Source organism: Echinops telfairi, unplaced genomic scaffold (genome assembly GCF_000313985.2).
Source record: "Echinops telfairi isolate 266 unplaced genomic scaffold, ASM31398v2 ScPeMD7_7469;HRSCAF=8507_1, whole genome shotgun sequence".
Classification (NCBI taxonomy): Eukaryota; Metazoa; Chordata; class Mammalia; order Afrosoricida; family Tenrecidae; genus Echinops; species Echinops telfairi.
The window spans coordinates 16683639-16689294 of NW_022111373.1; the positions used below are offsets into that span (position 1 = coordinate 16683639).

At 43.5% G+C, this 5656-nt stretch overlaps 1 pseudogene; it reads right to left on the bottom strand.

The window, feature by feature from the left end:
* Positions 1-1258: 1258 nt before the first annotated feature.
* LOC101645139 lies at positions 1259-2587 on the bottom strand (annotated as a pseudogene).
* Positions 2588-5656: the final 3069 nt, after the last annotated feature.

Sequence of the window (5656 nt, forward strand, 5' to 3'; positions counted from 1 at the left end):
ACTTGGGATTCATTTATCATTTTAGCCAGAAGCCTACTATCTGACCTGCTAATCTTAGGTTCATCAGACACTTCAGCTATGCAAATCAGGAGAAGCCTCTCTCTTGACATTTGACCCACAACTTTGAACTTCTCCGCTTTTACAACCGAATGAGCTATTTCCTTGGAATAAATCTCTCGCTCTTACTTTCATATGTACAGATCAATGGTTGTGTTTTCTAGAAAACCATACCTTTCCATTTCCACTCCTCCCACTGGAAGTATTGTTATGATTTCCTAACTGGCCTCTCTGCAGAAAGTCAGTTCTACTACTAGCTAGCATAATAATGTCCCTAGACCACAGCTATAACTTTTGAATGACTTAATGGTCTTCAAATTTCAATGTTGTCTGAACCAAATCCATTGCCTTTGAGTTGATTTTGAATCATAGAAACCCTATAGAACAGAGAACTTCCCCCCAGAGGATTTTAAAGGTTATTATCTTTCCAGAAAGAAGGTTTGGTGCCACTGTGGGCTGCACATTAATTTGCTAACCACAAAGTCAGGGATTTGAAATCATCAGCTAATCTGTGGAAGAAAGATGAAGCATTCTCTCCTGATACATGTCCAAAGTACATGAAACAAAGTCTCATCATCCTTTCTTCTAAGGAACATTCTAGCTGTACTTCATTCAAGATAGATGTGTTTGTTCTTCTGAAAGTTCGTAATATTCTTCACCAGCACCAAAATTCAAGTGCATCAATTCTTCTTCAGTCTCCTTTATCCAGTGTCCAACTTCTACATGCATATCACAATCCACCCCTTGCCAACTTGACACCTGTACACAATTCTCTAGCCATACATTATAATTTTTAAACAAACTATAATAAAATCATATCTGTGCCTAATAGGATAAAACTAAAATGCATACAATTCAAAAATATGCCACCCTCATTTAAACATAACATTTTATAAGTAAACAAAACAAAAATATTCTATGCCTAACAATTGCAGTTAAGTAACACCGACACCTTAATCCTATAATTCTATGAATATATTCCCCCACCTATGAAAGTTTGTAAGCCAACCACTTCATGCCTTTATCCTCACCAATGTTGGGTATCCAATTTCTATACTGCCCACTTACATCAACCCAGTGATCTGAGGAGACAATCATATTCTTTGTGTGTGTGTGTGTGGCCATTAGTGTTTATTTCAGGGGAGAGGCTCCACGGCCTGCATCTGTCCTGGGGCGGGAGGCACCTTGGGTCTCCAGCTTCTCACTTGGCCTTCAGGTTACGGAACTTGCATCCAGCAAAGACAGCCTTGTCCCCAAGAGCCTCCTCGATCCTCATGAGCTGGTTGTACTTGGCCAGGTGCTCTGAGCGGCAGGGGGCACCAGTCTTGATCTGTCCAGTGCAAAGTCCCACCACCAGGTCAGCGATGAATGTGTCCTCAGTCTTGCCGGAGCGGTGGCTCACCATCACCCCACCCCCCCACCCCCCAGCCATTAGACTGAGCTAGTTTGCAAGCCTGAATGGACTCCGTCACAGAGCCAATTTGGTTGACCTTCAGCAGCAGGCAGTTACAGGCCTTCTTCTCAACGGCCTGGGCAATCCTCTTGAGGTTGGTGACTGTGAAGTCATCTCCCACAATCTGGATGTTGACCCCCTTGAGGAAGGAGGTCCAGGTGGCCCAGTCATCCTGATCAAAGGGGTCTTTGATGAAGACAACAGGATAGTTCCTGATGAAGATCTTGTACAGCTCCCCCAGTTTCTCCCCGGTAATGTGCCGTGCGGGGTCATAGGGTGACTTGAAGTCCAAGTCGTATTTCCCGTTGCGATAGAACTCGGAGGCTGCCACATCCATGCCAATCACAATCTTGTCTGGTTAGCGAGCTGTCTGGGTGGCCATCTTCAGCAGCTCCAGGGCCTCATTTTTCTCCAGGATGTTGGGTGCAATGCCGCCTTCGTCGCCCACATTGATGGCATCCTTCCCATACTTGGACTTGATGACCCCCTTGAGGTGATGGTAGACCTCCGCACCAATGCGCATGGCTTCCTTGAAGGAGCTGGCTCCCAAGGGCAGGATCATGAACTCCTGCATGGCCAGCTTGTTTCCCGCGTGGAAACCCCCATTGATGACATTGAAAGCAAGGCACTGGGAGAACAGAGATCTGGGTTCCCAGCCAGGTCGGCGATGTGGCGGTAGAGTGGAACCCCCTTCTCGCCTGCTCCCGCTTTGCACACAGCCAGTGACACGCCCAGGATGGCATTGGCCCAAACTTGGACTTATTCTCGGTCCCATCCAGCTCAATCATAAATTTGTCCACTTTTTCTTGATCGACAACACTTAATTTCTTTTCCAGCAGAGCAGGGCCTAATGTCTTGTTGATGTGTTCTACAGCTTTCAGGACTCCTTTCCCCAGGTAGCGCGATTTGTCTCCATCTCTCAGTTCTAGCGCTTCGTGGATCCCAGTGGAAGCTTCACTGGGCACAGTTGCTCAGGAGCGGCCCTTGGCTGTGTACAGGTCCACCTCAACAGTGGGGTTGCCCCTGGAGTCCAAGATTTCCCGGGCAAAGATCTTCTGCATGACCATGACTGCGATGTCTTCGCTAGGGGGTTGGGCTGAGCTCGGAGTCTGGGTGGCAGCTGGGACAGTGGCCGACAATCATATTCTTGATGTGAATAATCTTCATTTCAGTTGGACCTTGTGAAGTCCACATCCATAAGCAAAGTCAAATAAGGGCAGGCCATCCATAAAATCTGCAGTAGTATGCATCAGTTCACAAGCTCAAAAATCTCTTTATCTGGTTGGGTTCTGGTGAACTCAATGTGGGCTGCCTCACTTAGCCTCAGCAGGGTTTCCATTGGTTGCCTTGCCTTAGACCAAGGCCCCATCACAAATTCTCAACAAGCCTAGCCCCCTCTTGCTAGGTCATGAACTTCAGACCAGTCAACCCACACTTGTCTTCTCCTGTAAACCAGGTCCACGGGTATCAGTGGCCAGACTCAACCCATATTTCTATTGCTATTTATCTCCCAATCCACTCAACAAGTGGATGCAGGTGGTCACCTAGCAAGCATTTCGGCCTGCTGAGAGGCTCCCTTTAACGTTCAGTCCTAGAGAAGAGTTTTTTCTTCATGGTTCCAGATTTCTCCAGCTTCTGACAAAGACTGCTAGAGTTCAAATTTCAAATCCAGAGTTCCTATTTTCTTCAAACTGTCAACAGCCCTTAGGCATGTCTCTTTACCTTCTAATGTCCTGAGTATTCCAAAGCACTGGGTGGGGCTAATCTCTTTGGAGCCTTCTTTCCAAGTGTGTCCTAAACCCATCTAACGATCAAATTAATGACTTGAGACAAGTGTCTTACCAGTTCTCTATTTTCATACACCCCAATAGACATTTTTATCAATCATTATATCACTAATAAGCAGTAGAAATCAGTATAAGCAAAGTAGAATCAGATACAAGACTCAGTTCTTAAACAGTCAAGTTCAATCCTTATTAAGCTTGTTTAAATCCTTATCTAAACTATTCTATTGATACAACAATATGGGATTAGGTCTCTGAGAACATTAAGCCAGATCCAGGCTTTCTGTCAGCCATTTTGACCTTCTGTCAGCCATTTTCCTTAAGCAGCATGGTTTCTGGGAAATTCAGATGGCCATTTCTACCCCTGAGCTGAAAATATACATTAATCACATTCATTTTCACCATTTTAAATAGGAATAACCAAAGACTACAACCGAACAAAATAATCAAAACTTTAACTTCCCATGTTCTTTCCAGAAACCAACCCAGTAAACTGCATGGACATATCTGACTTCTGGCTAGCCAAAGAAGAGACACTACCATGAGGGAGAGGTCAAACTAATATCCACTCTCCATCTTTATGATTTGTTTCTCCAGTATCCCACTCCCGGTACCATAATGTGTTAATCTGGGTAGACTAGAGAAACAAATCCACAGAAACTCATATGGGTATAAAATAGTTTTATATAAAGAGTAAGTGAAGTATATTAAGTATATGAAGTATATTAAGAAAGCTTCCCAACCAAGTCCAGTCCAAGCCTAGCCATTTATCTCTATGCCCTTCAATTAAACTGCCCTTCAATTAAACCCACATACGTTCATTGGCCAGGTTGACACAATAAACCTAACTATCACATACATGAAGATCAAAACCACAACCCCATGTAAAGAAAAACAAAGTCCTTACAATTGGACCAATAAGTAACAGTACGATAAAATGGAGAAAAATTCAAGTCCTTGAAGTTTTCAAGGATTTTGTCATGCTTGAGTCCACAATCAATTGTCATGGAAGTAGCAGTCAACAGATAAAACAACACATTATATTGGGTAAATCTGCTGCACAGGCCTCTTCAAAGTATTGAAGAGCAAAGACGTTACTTTGAGGACTAAGATGCTTCTAACCCAAGCTATAATATTTTCAGTCACTTCATATGCATGTGAAAGTTGGACATTGAATAAAAAAGACCAAAGTAGAATCAATACTTTGAATAATAGTGTTGGCAAAGAATATTGAAAGTGCTATGGGCTGTCAAAAGAACAACCAAATATATCTTGGAAGAAGTACGGCTAGGGTGCTCCTTAGAAGTAACACTGGTGAGACTTGGTCTCACGTGCTTTACACATATTATCAGAAGAGACCATTCCCTGGAGAAAGATATCATGCTGGGTAAAGCAGTGAGGCAGTGAAAAAGAGGTAGGCTCTCCATAAGATAGACTGACACAATGACTATAACACTGGACTCCGGCATTGGAACAATTGTGAGGATGGTTCAGGACCAAGCAGTGTTTCATTCTGTTGTGCGTGGGATAGCTATGGTACCAAACAACAACATATGCTTGTCAAAGTTGGGCATTGGCTAAAGAAGACTAAGGAAGAATCACAGCATTTGAATTGTGGAGCTGAAGAAGAATATTGAAAGTACCATGATCTGCCAAAAGAACATGTCTGCCTTAAAATAAGTACAATCAGAATGCTCCTTGGACGGGAGGATGGCTAGATTGTGTCTTACATCCTTTGGCATCAGGAGAGACCAGTCCTTGGAAAAGGAAACCATGCTTAGTCAAGAAGTTCAGCAAAAGAAAAGAAGACCCTTGACAAGATTCATTGACACCATGGCTACAATAAAGGGCTCAAATGTAACAATCGTGAGAGTGGCATAGGACCAGGCAATGTTTTCTTCTGTTGTGCACAGGGTCACAGTGCATAGTGTCACTGTGCGTCTGAACCAACTCAGTGGCATGTAACAACAACCCTCTCGTTAAAACCTTCCCTTATTTGGCCAGTCTTTTTTTTTTTTAATCTTATCTTTAAATAATCACTGTTAAGGTGAATGGGTCAACCATTTCATATTGATTCTTAAGATGATTTAGTCAAAAACAGTACCAACTAGCTAGTTGGAAAAGTTGTACATCCCTTCCTGCAGACTGCCCCTATTCCCACCTCTCTGCTGAAAGCCCTATCTCCAGTTGTGAATGAGGGACTTTCCTTGTAACAATCAGTCAGAGCCACGGTTCCTCACCTGGGAATCACCTGAGGAGTATTAACATATACGGATGCCTGTTTCCACCTCTGGTGTTTCTGCATCAGTTGGCTTGGGTTTTGGGAATATTAAAAACTCCCCAAGGGATAAGGGAGGTGGGA